We start from the raw sequence: 17,459 nt of genomic DNA on the forward strand, positions 1-17,459 counted from the left end.
GAAGCTACTGGAAATACTTTTTGCAGATCTTTTTCTGCATATGTTTTCATTTCTCATGGTTAAAAATGGATGCTATATTCTCTGGGTCATAGGCCTGATGTACATTTAATGTGATAAGAAAATGCCAAACTGTTTCCCAAAATAGCTGTACCACTTTACACACCCAGTCCACACTGCATCCATCCTCACCAACATTTGGTGCTGTCACTTCTGTCAGCTGGAAATGGTCCTTATTGTTTTAATATGCATTGTCCTCATGGCTGCTGATGTCGAGTGGTTGGTTGGTTGTGCTGCTTGGTTATTCGTATATATACTTTTTTTTAAAAATTTTTTTGTGGTACACGGGCCTCTCACTGTTGTGGCCTCTCCCGTTGTGGAGCACAGGCTCCGGACGCGCAGGCTCAGCCGTCATGGCTCACAGGCCCACCAGCTCCGCGGCATGTGGGATCTTCCCGGACCGGGGCACGAACCCGTGTCCCCTGCATCAGCAGGTGGACTCTCAACCACTGCGCCACTGGGGAAGCCCCATATATATACTTTTGAAAAAGGTCCAAGTCTTTGTCCATTTTAATTGGCTTTCTTCTATTACTGATTTCTGTGTGTTTTTATATATTCTGGATAAAGAAATTTTGTCAGATAAAGGAATCGCAAATCTTTCCCTTCACTCTGTGGCTGGCCTTTTAATTTTTTAATAATATACATTTTATGAGCCAAAGTTTGTACTTTTGATAAGGCTCAATTTATCAATGTTTTGTCTTTTATGTGGGTGCTCTTTGTGTTATTGCTAAGAAATCCTTTCCTATGTCAGCACACAAACATATTCTCTTGAATTTTTTCTAGAAATGTTACAGTTTTAGCTTTTGCATCTAGGCCTGTCAGCTGTCTCAAACAAATTTGTGTGCATTGTGTGGGATAGAAGTTTATATTTTTGTTGTTTGGTTTTTGTATATTAGTTGTTGAAGAAATAGCTGTTGAAAAGACTTACTCCCCTTTTAATTGCCTTGGCATCTTTGTTAAAATTCAATTGGCCATAAATGTGTGGATTTATTTCTGAAGATTTTATTCTCTTCTATTGATCTGTTTGTCTCTACTGTCATCAATACTATGCTGTCTTAATTGCTGTAGATTTACAGCAGGTCTTGAAATCAGGTGGTGAACGTCCTCCAACATCATTCTTCTTTCTCAAGATCGTCTGGCTATTTTAGGCTCTTTGCATTTCCGCATCAATTTTACAAGCAGTCTGTCATTTTCTACAAAAAAAAATCTGCAATTTTGATTAGAATGTCATTAAATCTATAGATCAGTATAATGAAACAGACAACTTAATATTTAGTCTTCTAGACGATAACCACCACGTTATCTCTTTGTGTATTTTGGTTTCTTTTATTTCTTTCAACAATGTACTGTAATTTTCCACGTAGAGATCTTGCACATATTTTGTTAAAGGTATCATTAAATATTTTACGCTATTGGTGCTATAATATTATAGATGGCTTTAATTTCATTTACAATTTTATTGATATTAAATAGAATTACAATTCACTTTTTTATATTGATTCTATATCCTATACCCTTGCTAAGTTCACATATTAGCTCAAAGAGGTATTTCTCAATCTTCTATGATTTTCTATATAAGCAGTCTTATCTCTCTATAAAAAATTCTTACGGCTTCCTTTGTGATCTTTAAGATCTTCTTTCCCAAAGCGACAGTGGAGGAAGTTTTCTCTGCTGAACCTGGACGTGGTGTGCGTAAACGTTGCCCATATTTCACAGTTCCTGGCACCCGCTCCTGTTGAACTTCACCTCCTGAGGTGAGGAAAATAAATTCCAGCTGTGGACAGCATCTTAGACCTTGGCTTTTGATCTTCCCTTTCTGACCACTTGCCCTTTGGATTTCGGAGTAGCTTAGCCAGTCCCAGCAATTGTGTAAGCCAGTTCCTTGAAAGCAAACAATATATAATGCTTATAAAACTTTCACCTCCTACTCATTGTGCTTCTCTGGTTGAACCCTGACTGCCACAGGTTTTGCACACTTTTTTCTATAAATCATCTTATAATTTATTAAAGTAAATTGCCCTAACACATTGCTCTTGTTTGAGGAAGCTTTAAAACAAAATCAATATATATATATATTTTTTTTATTTTAGCATCTTTATTGGAGCATAATTGCTTTACAATGGTGTGTTAGTTTCTGCTGTACAACAAAGTGAATCAGCTATACGTATACATATATCCCTATAACTCCTCCCTCTTGTGTCTCCCTCCCACCCTCCCTATCCCACCCTCCCTATCTCACCCCTCTAGCTGGTCACAAAGCACTGAGCTGATCTCCCTGTGCTATGCAGCTGCTTCCCACGGGCTATCTATTTTACATTTGGTAGTGTATATATGTCCATGCCACTCTCTCACTTCGTTCCAGCTTACCCTTCCCCCTCCCTGTGTCCTCAAGTCCATTCTCCACGCCTTTTATTCTTGTCCTGCCCCTGTGTTCTTCAGAACCATTTTTTTTTTTTTTTTAGATTCCGTATATATGTGTTAGCATACGGTATTTGTTTTTCTCTTTCTGACTTACTTCACTCTGTATAACAGACTCTAGGTCCATCCATCTCACTACAAATAACTCAATTTCATTTCTTTTTATGGCTGAGTAATATTCCATTGTATATATGTGCCACATCTTCTTTATCCATTCATCTGTCTATGGACACTTAGGTTGCTTCCATGTCCTGGCTATTGTAAATAGTGCTGCAATGAACATTGTGGTACATGACTCTTTTTGAGTTATGGTTTTCTCAGGGTATATGCCCAGTAGTGGGATTGCTGGGTCATATGGTAGTTCTATTTTTAGTTTTTTAAGGAACCTCCATACTGTTCTCCATAGTGGCTGTATCAATTTTCATTCCCACCAACAGTGCAAGAGGGTTCCCTATTCTCCACACCCTCTGCAGCATTTATTGTTTGTGGATTTTTTGATGATGCCCATTCTGACCGGTGTGAGGTGATTCCTCATTGTACTTTTGATTTACCTTTCTCTAATGATTAGTGATGTTGAGCATCCTTTCATGTATGTATATATATATATATATGTATTTTAAAAATTATCAGTTTAGTGCCTGCTACCTAACATTTTTATCAAAATGTCTGGACAGACTCTTGGGGAAAAAAATTTGTCAGCTCTTTATGGTGACATCTACATTTGTCCACACTGTGTTTTGGGTTCTTTTTAACTATTAATATATCCAGCTCTGAAAATCTGTCTATTCAGTACATGCTAGCATTTGGATATTATGCTAATACATGTTCTACAATTGATGGGAAATACCTCAAGAAATCCCCAAGTTCAACATAAATGAAATGTACATACATACATATCATTAAAATTTTTTAAACATTTTAAACTTATGCTTGCTTCTTCATCTATAATTTTGGCCTTAATAAATAAAAATTTGATTGCCATTTCCATTTATTCTGCACACAGTATTTTTCTCTTGCTGACTCATCATGTTATCTATTTTATAATTATTGGTTTTTTTCCAGGTCAGTCTGATATATTTATTCCCTTAACCTCTGTAATGTCTGAGATTTACCATGTGTTTTCATGGTGTGTTCTTTTGCATCTGGGGTGAAAATAATTATGTCTTCAGAAACATAAACATTCAATTCTACCCATTTGTGCACTCCAAAAATAGCTTCATAAGTTAACAGCTAAAATGGGAAGGCAAAGTTACTAAAGAATTCTTGATGCTCATTTGCTATGTGTGGCCTCTTTGTATAAATAGACGGTGGCTGTTTGAAAGCAAAATAATATAAGCATAAGAAGGAGGCAATGAAACCTTGAAACTCACTCCCAGTATGGCTTTTAACAAAACACGTCTTCCAGAGAATGATATTTATGTCTCTCTGCATTTCTCTGCTTCCTCTATATGGGAATTCCAACAAGAGATTATCATTGTATAGGCTTCCTGATTTTACATATATTGCTTTATTTTTATCTTTCAGTATTATTGAGATACACTTGACAAACATTACTGTATGAGTTTAAGGCATATAGCATAATGGCTTGATGTACATACACTGTGAAATGATTGCCACAGTAAACCTAGTGGACATCCATTACCTCAAAGACATTGAAAAAAAAAAGAAAAATGTGTTGTTCCTTTTGATGGGAACTCTCAGCAGTGTTCAAATACACCATACAGCAGTGTTAACTACAATCGTGCTGCAGGTTAACTCACAGCACTTAATCTGTCTTGTAAGTGGAAGCCAGTATGCTGGCCGCCTTCAGCCAGCTCCCCCACTCTTCACCCCTGCCTCTGGTAAAGATCTAATCTCTTTGCAAAGACTTTGTTTTGATTCCACATATGAGCACTTGTGGGTTTTTTGTCTGACTTTTCGCTTACTATAATGTCCTCAAGGTCCATCCTTGTTGTCACAAATGGAAGGATTTCCCTCTTATTTATAGCTGAGTAATATTCGTGTGTCTGTGTGTGTGTATGGGTATTGTATATAAATCACATCCTCTTTATTCGTTCCTCTGCTGTTGGACTCTAAGGTTGTTACCAGCCTTGGCTTTTATAAATAATGCAATGAATATGGAGGTGAAGGTATCTCTTTGAGATAGTGATGCCCCTTCGTTTGAATAAATACCCAGAGTGGAATTGCTGATTCATATGGTAGTTCTATTTTTAATATTTTTAGGAACATACATACTGTTTTCCACAGTGGATGCACCAATTTACATTCATACCAACAGTGCACAAGAGTTCTTCTCTCCACATCTTCACCAGGAACTGCTATCTCTTATCTTTTTGATGACAGCCACTCTGACAGGTGTGAGGTGATATCTCACTGTGGCTTTGATTTGCATTTTGCTGATGAGTGAGGTTGAGCACCTTTTTCATGTACCTGTTGGCCATTTGGATATCTTGTTTGGAAAAATGTCTATACAGGTAGTTTGCCTAGTTTTAATTGGATTATTTGTGGCCTTTTTTGCTATTGAGTTGTGTGAATTCTTTATATATTTTAGATGTTAATCTCTTATGAGACACATGGTTTACAAATATTTTCCCCCATTTACTAGGTTAGGGTTAGGTTTAAGGTCCTACGTTTAAGTCTTTAATCCATTTCAAGTTAATTTTTGTGACTGGTGTGAGATAGGGGTCTATTTTTATTCTCTTACATGTGAACATCCAATTTTCCCCGTACCATTTATTAAAAGACTGTTTCCCCCACTGAGTATTCTTGGCTCCTTTATCAAGTATTAGTTGACCATGATGCATGAGTTTACTTCTGGGGTCTCAATTCTGTTTCACTGATCTAGGTATATCTCTTTTTATGCCAGTACCATGTTGTTCTGATTATTATAGCTTTACAGTATAGCTTGAAAATCAGGAGACGTGTGATACCTCCCACTTTGTTTTTACGATTGCTCTGGCTCCCCAGTCTTTTGTGGTTCCACACAAATTTTAGGATTGTTTTTATTACTATTGTGAATAAAATTCCATACAATTCCATACTATTGGAATATTAATAGAGATTTCTTTGGATCTATAGATGGCTTTGGGTAGTGTGGATATTTCAACAATATTAATTCTTCCAGTCCATGAACATGGGATATCTTTCCACTGATTTGTATCTTCCTTAATTTAATCAATGTCTTGTAATTTTCAGTGTTCAGATCTTTTATTTCCTTGGTCAAATTTTTTCCTAAGCATTTGTTTTTATGTATTGTAAATGGGATTATTTTCTTATTTCTTTCTCAGATAATTTTTTGTTAGTGTATAGAAACTCTACTGGTTTTTATATGTTAATGCTGTATTGTGCAACTTTAGTGAAGTCATTGATGAGATCTAATACTTTTTGATTATGTTTACATTTTTCTCTATATAAAATCATGTCATCCTCAAATAGATACAGTTTTTCCTCTTCCTTTCCAATTCTGGCATTTGTTTTTCTTGCCTGAGAGCTCTGGCTAAGGACTTCCAGTATTATTTTGAATCGAAGTGCTGAGAGTGGGCACCCCTTCTTGTTCCTGATCTTAGAGGAAAAGATTTCAACTTTTCACTACAGAGTATATATTGTTACTAGTGGGCTTGTCATCATGAATGGATATTGAATTTTGGCAATTTTTTTTTCTGCATCTATTGAAGTGATTTTTATCTTTTACTCCTTGTGGTGTATCACTTTTGTTTTGCATATATTAAACCATCCTTGCATCCCAGAGATAAATCCTATGTGATTAGGGTGAATGATGCTTTTCATGCTGCTGAGTTCAGATTGCTAGTATTTTATTGAGAAATTTTGCATCTATACTCATTAGGAATATTGACCTGTAGTTTTCTTGTTTGTCCTTTTCTGGCTTTAGTATCAGGGTAATGCTGGCCTCTTCAAATGAATTTGGAAATGTTCCCTCCTCTTAGATTTATTGGAAAAGTTTGAGAAGGACTGGCATTCATTCTTCCTTAAATGTTTGGTAAAACTCACCAGTGAAGCCATCTGGTCCTGGGCTTTCTTCACTGGGAGATTTTGATTACTAGTAAGCCTGCTCACTCAGGCTTACTAGTAATTGGTCTCTTCAGATTTCCCATTTCTTCATTTCAGTCTTGGTACGTGATAAGTTTCTAAGAATTCATCCATTTCTTCTAGGCTGACCAGTTTGTTGGCATGTAGTCGTTCATAGTAGCCTGTTATGATCCTTTGTATTTCTGTACTAGCAGTTGTAATGTCTCCTCTTACACGTATAATTTTGCTGATTTGAGTCCTCTCTCTTTTTTTCCCTTTTTTAGTCTAGCAAAATGGTAATTTTCCTTATTTCAAAGAACCAACTTTTAGTTGTATAAATTTTTTCTATTATATTCCTTTTCTCTATGTCATTTATTTATGCTCTTTATTAGTTCCATTTATTAATTGAGGTTTAGTTTGTTCTTTTTTGCCTAGTTTTAGGATCTTTTTATTTTCTTGATATATTTTTATCACTATGGACTTCCTGTTAAACTGCTTTCATTACATGCCATGAGTTTTGTTATGTTGTGTTTCCATATTTGTTTAATTCAATATACTTTTTAGTTTCCCCTTTAATTTTTTCTTTGATCCACTGGGTGTTCAGGCGAGTGTTGTTTAATTTCCACATATTTGGGAGTTTTCCAGTTTTCCTCATTTTTAGTTTTATTCCATTGTGGTCAGAGAAGATACTTGGTATAACTTCAACCCTCTTGAATTTGAAAGACTTGTTTTATGGCCAAATAAATGATCTATCCTACAATATGTTTTACGTGGAATTGAGAAGTGTATGTATTCTGATTTTGTTGAATAGAGTGTTCTGTATGTCTGTAGATCCAGTTGGTGTATATTGTTGTTAAAATCAACTGTTTCCTTATTGATTCTCTGTCTGGGTGATCTACCCATTGCTGAGTTGGTGTATTAAAGTCCCCAACTATTATTCTATTGCTGTTTGTTTCTCCTTTTATTCCATCAGTAGTTGCTTTATGTTATGTTTTTTTTTGTGCTCCAATTAAAATTTCCCATTTGTTAAATCTTCTTGATGGATTGATGATCCCTTTACCATAATAATAATGACCTTCTCTTTTTACCATTTCTAGTTTAAAGTTTGTCTTTAAGTATAGCCAACCCTTGTTTGTTTGGCTGTTGGTTTTTTTTTGTTTTCTTTTGGTTATCCTTGCCTGAACTGTCCATTTCCATCACTGCACTCATGGTCTGTGTGTGTCTTTCAAGGTAAAGTGAGTCTCTTGAAGTCAGCATATCATTGGGTCTTGTCATTGTTTGATTTTAATCCAGTCAAACAATCTATGTCTTCTGGTTGGAGAATTTAATGCATTTAAAACAATTAATGATAGGTAAAAATTTACTATTACTATTTTGTTAATTGTTTCGTAGACTTATAATTCCCTGCATCTTACTTTGCTATCTTCTTTTGTAACTTGATGACTTTTTGTTTCAGTATGCTTCAAATTTATTATCTTTTGTGCACCTACTACAGGTTTTTCCTTTGTTGTTACCATGAGGCTTACATAAGGTATCTTAAAACCACAGCATCCACTTTTATACTGGTAAGAACTTTCATAACATTCCTAAACTTTACACTTTTATTTCTCCTCTCCTCATTTTAGGTTATTGATGTTACAGTTCACATATTTTATGTTGTGTATCCAATGAGAGATTATTATAGTTATGGTTATGTTTAACACATCGTTTTTTAGCTTTTAAACTCAAGTTGTAAGTGAATTACACCCCACCATTACCATATTAGAGACTCTGACTTTGACTACATATTTACCATTACCAGTGGGTTTTGTACAATCGTCATATGTTTTTACATTGTTAACTACTGTCCTTTTACTTCCACTCAACTCTCTTTAGAACTTCTTGCAAGACAGGTCTACTGGTAATGAATGCCCTCAACTTCTATTGAGAAACTCTTATCTCTCCTTCATTTCTGAAGGATAGCTTTGCCAGCTGTAGTGTTCTTGGCTGACAGGTTTTTTTCCTCAGTATTTTCAAATATCATCCCATTCTCTCCTGACCTGAACATGTACTGTTGAGAAATCCGTCAGTAGTCTTATGGGGGTTCCCTTGTATGCAACTTGTCAATTTTCTCTTGCTGCTTTAATTTTTTTCCTTTGGCTTTGATTTTGACATAATTAAATTTGTCTTTGCCTTCCCTATTCATGTTCAACCTATTTGGTATCTTTTGGGCCTCATAGATCCAGACATCCAGTTCTCTTCCCAGGATTGGTAAGTTTTCAGCCATTTTTGCTTTAAATATACTTTCTGTCCCTTTCTCTTTCTCTTCTCCTTCTGGGAGTCCCTCAATGCAAATATTTTCTTTTTTCTTTTGATGGTGTCCCATAAGTGCTTTAGACCTTCTTTTTATCCTTTTTCATTCTTTTTTATTTTCGCTGCTCTGTCTTCAGGGTCACTGATTCTTCTGCATGGTTAAGTCTGCTGTGGAAGCTCTCTATTGAATTTTTTATTCCAGTCATTGCATTATTGAGCTCTTAAATTTGTTTCTTGACGATTTCTGTTTTCTATTGTTGAACTTCTCATTTTGTTCACGCATTGTCTTCCTTATTTTGCTTAGTTGTCTGTGTGTTGTTGTAGTTCACTGAACTTCTTTAAGAGGATTATCTGAAGTTTTTGCCTGACAGCTTATAGTTCTCCATGTCTTTAGGGTCACTTATTGGGAATTTATGATTTTTTCAGGGTGGTGTCTTGTTCACCTGATTTTTCATGATCCTTGATTCCTTATGTTGGTATCTGCACATTCGAGTAGGTGGTCTCCTCTTCCACACTTTACAGGTTCACTTTGGCAGAGAGTTCTTCACCAGTCCGTTCATCTTGGGATTCTAAACATGTCAGGTGATATTGTCCTTGGGCAGATGGGGCTTGCTGTCAGGGTCTATTTTTGGGTGAGGCAACTATCTGAACTGTGAGGTTGAAGAGAAGGTGCCACTGGCTGATAACAGTTGGATAAGTTTGCTTCCCAAGAGATGCTGTAGGATGGGGTCTGTGCTTTCCTGAGTTCTCTGGTCAGGCTTCCTTGACAGTGGAAACTGGGTACTATATTCCCAGGTAGGTAGTGCTGTGAATTAGCTTCCCTGCCCTGGTTGGGCAGCAGAGTGGGCCCCAGAGCCTGCGTGGCTGGTTGTCTGGGAACCTGAACCAGGCAAGTCTGTGCACAGAATATCCAGACCAGGTGGGGCCATAGTCTTGCCTGCAGATAGGGAAAGCCACGGGCTGTGTCTCCATTCGCGTGCTACTGTAAGCAGGGCTGTGGGACGTGTAACAGAAGAACCAACCTGACTCCCTATTGGATCTATTCCTTTAACGATAACCTTTGTGCCCTGTCCCTTGTGCTTAGTCATGCTGGCTCTGCACCTTCATAAAAGAATATTGCCTGTAGCCTGAAATATACAGACTGGCCCATTCTCAAGGCTCTGACCTTTAAAAGTATAACACTTTTCCATCCATACAGAGCTAAAATATTGCAGAACAGAAAATAACAATTGTCTTGTTGGCATTTTACAGGAGCATTGTGACCTGACCTACACGGACAGCTGCAAGAACCAAGGATTCTGAAACCAAGAAGTTTGCAACAATAACCAGCCACACCTCCTCCCCTTTCAGTGTAGAAGCAGCCTGAACTCTAACTCAGGTAAGAGGGTTCTTTGGGACACCAGTCCACTATCTTCCCAGTCTGCTGGCTGCTTGGACTCTGTAACAGTTGGACTGCACAGCTTCCCGTGTGCTCTTGAGCAGTGGACAGGGATATGAATAGTTTTTCTGCCCTGGAGGGGCCCCTAGATAGGCCCCAAGATCACTCTCTTGTGTGGGGATCAAATTAGGCAGAATCGTGCACCAAATTCCCTGGCTTGATGGACCAACATCCTAACTGCAGATGCAGGGCCACTGGCGGGGCTCTGCCCCAGTGCCCCTGTAATTGGAGCTTCAGGATGGGCTACACGGATTCCCAGGAGCTCAGGTAAGGCTTTCTCCTCGGAGGGGCTAGGAGCTACGCTCAGCAGGTTGGGGGCTTCGGCTTAGCTCCCCTGCCTGGGTTGCCTGGAGAAATAGCTCCAAGGACAGAAAGGCGCTTTGTTTGGGGCCTGGACTTGAGGGGAATCATGCCCCACCTTCCCTGGCTCTGCTCCAGTGCTGCTGGGCAGGGCAGCTTCCAGGCTGGTCCGTGCTGGAGCTGCACTCAGCCGTGGGTGGGTTATGACGCGGCTCCCCTCTGCTTGGTCAGAGGGGCACACCAGGCTCCAGGTCTACTACGCCCTTTGTCTGAGTTTGCGTATCAGGCCCCCCACGAGTCCCCAGCCAGACGGTGCCTTCTTGGACCTGCAGGTGAGCAAAGGCTCTGGGTGGGACTTTGACTTGGGCTCTGCAGGCAGGAACCTGGTCTGTCCAGGTCCCAGGGCTGGTGCTGCAAGCCCCTCCCCCTTCTCTGTCCCTATACGATGCCCGGGGCGAAGCCTGCAGACTCCCCATGATCCTGGTGAGGCAGGACCGGAGTGGGGCTCCTGAGAAGCAGCCCCCGTGCTGGGGTCTGGATGTGCCCCCGGGCTCTCTCCCCACACCGAGCCCTCTGTGTGCAGTGCTGTCAGAGTGTGGCTGTTTCTCTTACCTTCTTATGGTGTGTCTGTGGTACAGCTGCACCCCGTTCTAGGGTTTCACGGTGGCGTCTTGTCCATGAAGAGTTGTTAGTTGCTGTTCTTGGGAGGGGAGCAAAGTCTTGTGACGCCACGCCTCTGTGTAACTTTAATATGAGCCACGGGAAAGTATTACTGTGTTCATCTTGGACAGAGCCTGAGAGAATCAAATAATTAGGATACTTTGATAGCTTTGATAGCTTGAAATAAAGGTAAAATCTGTTAAGAAGCTTGAAATAATTGTTAAGGAGAAAAATACGTATTTATGTGAAAGGTTAACTGAAACCTTCCTTAAAGGTAGTCCCTCCTTTGTAGTTTATTTTAAAGTCTAATTTGAGAACCAATTAGTTTTTAATTTCCCTCATGATTACTTCCCAATCAAACCCATCTTGACCAATCTTTCAGTCCCTTGGGAAATTCCCTTTATCTAGGCCATGTTTTGCTCACGAATTTAAAAGGCAGAAAGACTGGTGACCTGAAATGGTATTGCCCCAAACCACAAAACTCAACAGAAATGCATCATGTTCCACAAACATTTCACTTGCGTTTCAGATGAAATTAAATTATATCAATTAACATTTAAGAAAATAGACCAGTTGGAGACTAAGTGACACATACTAATTAACCTGTCGGTTAGACCTCAGAATAAACCCATCTTAGTGCATATCTGTGAACACCGTATAAGTGTGTCCTTGACTTTGGAGGGAGGGATTTGGAACTTGTCTTTTTAAAAATTCAGCAAATCTGCTGAGTGAAAATTGTACAAGCACGTACACTGATGTAAGCACACACTCAACACCCATACGTATTAATACATTTTAGGAAGTGCTCTCCTCAAAACAAAATCTGCAGTTGCAAAATAGTGTGTTATCAGATGATAGTACCATGCAGTAGTTCTAACAGTAAAATGTCAACATTCTCACCTAACTTTCAGCTGATGCAAAAGTCAATAGCAGCCATTATTTGATAGCTAGGGATTCTACTATTGAAAGGTAAAAATGAAGGAAGGAAAGACAGCTGACTATATTGTCCATCAAATTTCCAAATTAAGGGCATTGACGTGTATTTTGAAATCTTAAAGAGAACTGGGAAGGAAGGAAACAGAAAGAGAAAGATACAGAAAGACAGGGAGATAGGGCAATGGATAAAGGGGGAGAGGGATGTAGGGAGAGGGAGAGAAGTTAGCAGTATTTGTAACTCTTTGTCTGCATTAATAAGGATTTTCTCTGCACTTGCAACTAAAGAAAATACAAAAGTCAGTCATTTGCTGAGGCTGGCATCACACTATGAGTGGTAGCAATATATTAGGTTTTCATTTAGAGATTGCTGCCCAGAAGATGTGTTTACACCTCCTAACCTGAGGGGTTTTTGCTTAAGAGAGCTGTGCAAGTAATAATTGCTAAATAGGGTTTAAAAAACTGGGAAAGCATCTAATGCTCGCATCCAAAGCATTTAACGTCCTGAGGTATCTGCTCTCTGATGGGTTCACAGAAAGTTATCATTTTTAGAAGTGTTTTTTCCCTTGTTGTTAGTGTGGGCAAGAGGCTCCCTCTAGCTCTCTACATCCAAGGAAGAATCCAGAAGCCCTGTTTTTAATTTTTTGAAAAGTATATCTTGACAGAGCTAACAAAATGAATTCCCGTTAATAAAATATAACATTTTGATTCAGTTTGTGTAAATATAACCATATGATCCAATTTATAGGCTATGCTTGTGAGTATGTGTTCATTTTAAAAATGTAAGTGGATGGAATGATTGATATTATTTGAATAGAAACTTAGTTTAAAATTTAGTTGTCACCTAATATTCTAAGACACGTTAAGTTCATCTAAATACTTTTAAAGATGAATGCTGTAACGTGCTGCCACTCAAATTCAGGCCATGCAGATTCAGATCTGGTGTCTACTAATCCTTTATATATTTCTGGCTATTTTATTTTCCTAAAAGCCTCGTTACCCTAGAAAATTTCCACAGGTGCATTTGGGGAAGGAGACTCTGCACGAGACTTTCGTAGAGGGAGGTGGCCCACCCATCCATCAAAGGTGTCCTCAATCAGCTCTGACCTGTGACTGAGCTGGGGTCTGCAGAAGCAGTGAAGCCTCCTTACCCTACATCACGGTGACTCATGGCTACACTGAGGTCATCTCAACTGGAGTACTTGCTCTCATACAGAGTAAGTCACTTTTTAAGTAGTTGGCTTATGAATTTCACTCCAATGATCAATTAGCCACAGAATCATTTAAACCAGGTCATTCTCTTTACCATTTTTTCTGCTGCCATTTATAGTATAATTTTATATAATTTAAATATGTATGAATATTAATGTATATAATATGCAAACATACATGTGCCAGATATTTTCAGATAGGACAAAGCATGTTTAGGTGCTGGATTACAAGACTGGAGGAATTAAACGCCAGGCGTGTGATTATTGCATTAGTTCACTTACCTAGAAATGAGTGTCAAAGCTGTATCAAAACGTGAAGTAATGATTTCTGAAGCACTTCCTTATTTGGGAAACTCTGTGATTAAAAAACAGTTGCAGGGCTTCCCTTGTGGCGCAGGGGTTGAGAGTCCGCCTGCCGATGCAGGGGACACGGGTTCGTGCCCCCGTCCGGGAAGATCTCACATGCCGCGGAGTGGCTAGGCCCGTGAGCCATGGCCGCTGGGCCTGCGCGTCCGGAGCCTGTGCTCCGCAACGGGAGAGGCCCGCGTACCGCAAAAAAAAAAAAAAAAAAACAGTTGTAAAGGCACTCTAGTCCATGTAAAGAATATATATGACTATTAATTACAGCTACCAATAATTTACATTCTTAAATTCAGTTTCCATAGATTTTTCCTTCCCTCCCCCTCCCCTGGAACATAACTCTTTCTCATATAGAATCAACTAAAAAAAGAACACAAAATCAGAAAGAGCAGTTAGCCAGAGACCCAAATTTAGTATGTTATAACAAAAAATAACCCAGGAGATAAAAAAAAAATTTTTTAGAAGGAAATAGGACATTACTAAAAGCATGGAAATAAAATGTGGTAATTATGCAAGACTTGTGAATACATTATAGATAACTCATTATTGTTTTTGTTGTTTTGAATACCTTATTTCCATGGCAACCTGTGGACCATAATACATATGGTCCTTTAGAGATTTCAAAAATAGCCTTGTAAATGCAAACTCTCTTAACGTTTAAAATCTCAGGAGGCAAAAATGTTGCAGCAAACTATCATACTTTAAAATTATATTTAGCTTAATGTTTATAAATATTTAGTATCTATTGAAAATACAATTTCTTTAGGAAAAATACGCAGACATTTATATTTGGTAGCTGCTTTTCATCTTAGCATATTTTTATGACACTAAGCGTAATATTATATTTATGCGATTTGACATTACGTTTCCCAGTGTTTCTTGCGTTTCTGAAGGTGAACGGGTGAAAACACCTCCTGGGATTCGTGCTCTGTATCTTCTTCGAGCCTCAGTTTATTTTATCCATAAAATTCGGAGGTTCTCTAACAATTTATCTTTAGTAAGTGGTACAACCATTTGTCATGCCAATCTAGGCAAATCCTTAAACTCTTGCAGGTTTGTTCCATTCCAGGTAAAGGGAAGGGCCAACATGGACAGATATTCCCCTACATGTTATAAATTTAGTTGCTTTCTTCCAGGTTGTAGAGAGCATTCTCTATATTCAAATGAACAGTAATACTTTCCTCTCTACAAAACCCTAAATAAAGGAAAGTAAAAATATCTTGGTATTAAATAGATGAATCCAAGCAGAAATGCTGAAAATATTTTTGCACTTTTTCTTACTTAAATTCAATGATTACATCATTCAGTTCCTACGTTGACATTACAATAATGTATATGTTTTTAAATTGAAAGTGGAGGAGCAACATTAGTTTGTTTCCTAGTCTATATAACCTTAAAAATTAATGTCCGTCACTCACTGAATGATTCAACTATTATCACACAACTCTAGGAAAACTATCAGGGCGCAAGAGTAACATTCGGGAATACGGTAGAGAAGCAAGTGCCAGGAACCTGTTTCTCCACCTAGAAAATAATTTTATGGCACAAAATGGCTGAAGTGACTATCCTGCAACACTGGACTCTATTTGAATACTTGCTGCTTCCAGGAGAAAGCCTGGCTGGTAAGTTACAGTTAATATTGGTTGATTTTTGTCTTCAAGATGGTAGTGGCTCTCTATCCCACATCCCTGAGCCCTGTGCCAAGCAGCGGTGGGGAGGGCAGCCTGTGTTTCAGGCATGGCTTGTTGGAGCCAAGATGGGCAATTAGGGCCTTGTCCTCCAAATACTGGGGTTAGGAGTTCTGACTGCTGATAGATGCTTCTGATCACCAAGATTCAATACAGAGGCTGGCCCTCACTGTTTCACCCGACCAGCTAAAGAGGCCCCAGAAAATTTAAAGAAACCACGTCTGGATTTTTCTTGGACATTCAAAAAGAGCAGGGAATATACGGGAATTTAGAAAGCCATCGCACATGCCCGAGGAGAGAGACAGGCTCAGAAAAGAACGAAGACCTTAAGCTTTCACCTCAAGCTGATTACCAGCAGAAGACACACTACAACAATCAAACCAAACAGCAATTCTCCCCCGTGAGAGGAGCATAATTTGATTTTCATATTACCATATTAAATATGATTCAAATGTAAATTTTCAACAGAAAAATCGCAGGGTATGCCAGGAAACAGAAAAGAAGTATGGCTTATTTAAAGGAACAAAAAAAGTGGATAGACAACATACCTTAGGAAACTCAACATCAGACTTCATGGACAAAGACTTGAAGACAGCTGTTCTAAAAATTCTTAAATAGCTAAAAGAAGACATTGGCAGGAAAATCGTGCATGGAGGAAATGAGAATACCAATAAAGAGATAAAATTACAAAAAGAACCAGAAATAAATTCTGGAGCTTAAAAGTCCAATAATTTAAATTAAAAATGCAATAGAGATTTGACAAGCAGAAGAAGGAATCTGCAAACATGAAGATATAACATTGAAAATTATTGAGTTGCACAAATAGAAAAAAAAAGAACCAAGAAAAGTGAACAGAGCCTAAGCAATCTGTGGGACATCATCAAACAGATCAACATTTGCCATTGTGGGAATTCCAGAAGAGGAGCAGGGAAAACATTTGCAGAAATGACTGAAAACTTACTAAATTTGAAGAAATACATGAATCTAAAAGTCCCAGAAGCTCAATGAACTCCAAGTACGTTAAACTCAAAGAGATCCAAACAAAGACACATGATAATCAAACTATTAAAAGACAAGGAGGACCCTGAAAGCAGCAAGAGAAAGGTGACTCCTCATATACAAAGGATCACCAACAACTTTCAGTCAATTTCTCATGAAAAGCCTTGGAGACCAAAAGGCAATGGGTTGATATATTCAAAGTGCTCAAAGAAAAAATTGTGAAGTTAGAATTACATATCCAGCAAAACTGTCCTTCAAAAATGAGGAAGAAAAACAAAAGCTGAGGGAGTTTATTGCAACTAGATCTGGCTTGGGAGAAATGCTAAAAGTAGTCTTTCAGGTTAAGATGAAAGAAAACTAGATAGTCATTTCAAGCCTTACAAAGAATTAAAAATCTCCATTAAAAGTAAACTCATGCGGGGCGCGCGCAGCGGCGGCGGCGGGGAGACCCGTACTCACCTCCGGCGGGCGGCCGCGGCCAGCCGTCTCCAGGCGGCGGCGAAGTCGGGCGGCGGAGCTCGCGGACTCCGGCAGACCAGGGAGAACAAGGTCCCCAGCAGGAAGGCGGCCGCAGCGCAGCCCAGCCGCCTCAGGAATGGAATCGGACAAATGTGGAGCAGTAGATGAAGCCTGCAATTCCTACTTACGGAAGGGCCCAAAAAAGTCTGCCTGGTGCCAGAGGGTGTGCACAGCTGCCAGAGTCGCTGGCTCCAAGTCCCTGTATTTTTGTCGCCGACGATTCAGTACAAATGCTACTACCCACGCAAGTGAAAGTAGTCCAGCTATTTTGAGAGTACATATTTTCTTCTCCTGTCATGGTCCCGGCGTTAATATACAGATAATGCTTACTGCGAAGATGCCAACGTGCGAAATACTAGAAATTAGGAACGCCAGAAAAGCAGCAGATGTATCTTTAATGAATAAAGGAATTCTAAAGACGTTAATGATAATTTAAAAGGGGGTGATAGAGAGGGCAAATCAACAATAGACAGGGGAAGAAAGGGAGAGGGAGGTAAACAGATGAGAGAAGGATACGGGAAACATTAAAAAGCAAAAGCCCAGAACTCTCTCCATGCA

The 17,459-nt window shown here is 38.9% G+C and overlaps 1 long non-coding RNA gene across 2 annotated transcripts; it reads right to left on the minus strand.

Annotated features, from left to right (window-relative positions):
* Window positions 1-1,422: 1,422 nt before the first annotated feature.
* LOC132523072 (uncharacterized) lies at window positions 1,423-17,130 on the minus strand. Of its 2 annotated transcripts, XR_009541422.1 has the most exons (5): window positions 16,842-17,130; window positions 15,932-16,001; window positions 13,618-13,690; window positions 11,144-11,325; window positions 1,423-1,938 (listed from the first exon to the last, which is right to left on the minus strand). It is a non-coding gene; the product is annotated as an uncharacterized LOC132523072 (long non-coding RNA). The 2 variants fall into 2 exon arrangements; XR_009541421.1 differs by lacking the exon at window positions 15,932-16,001.
* Window positions 17,131-17,459: the final 329 nt, after the last annotated feature.

This window comes from Lagenorhynchus albirostris, chromosome 7, assembly GCF_949774975.1.
Source record: "Lagenorhynchus albirostris chromosome 7, mLagAlb1.1, whole genome shotgun sequence".
Classification (NCBI taxonomy): domain Eukaryota; kingdom Metazoa; phylum Chordata; class Mammalia; order Artiodactyla; family Delphinidae; genus Lagenorhynchus; species Lagenorhynchus albirostris.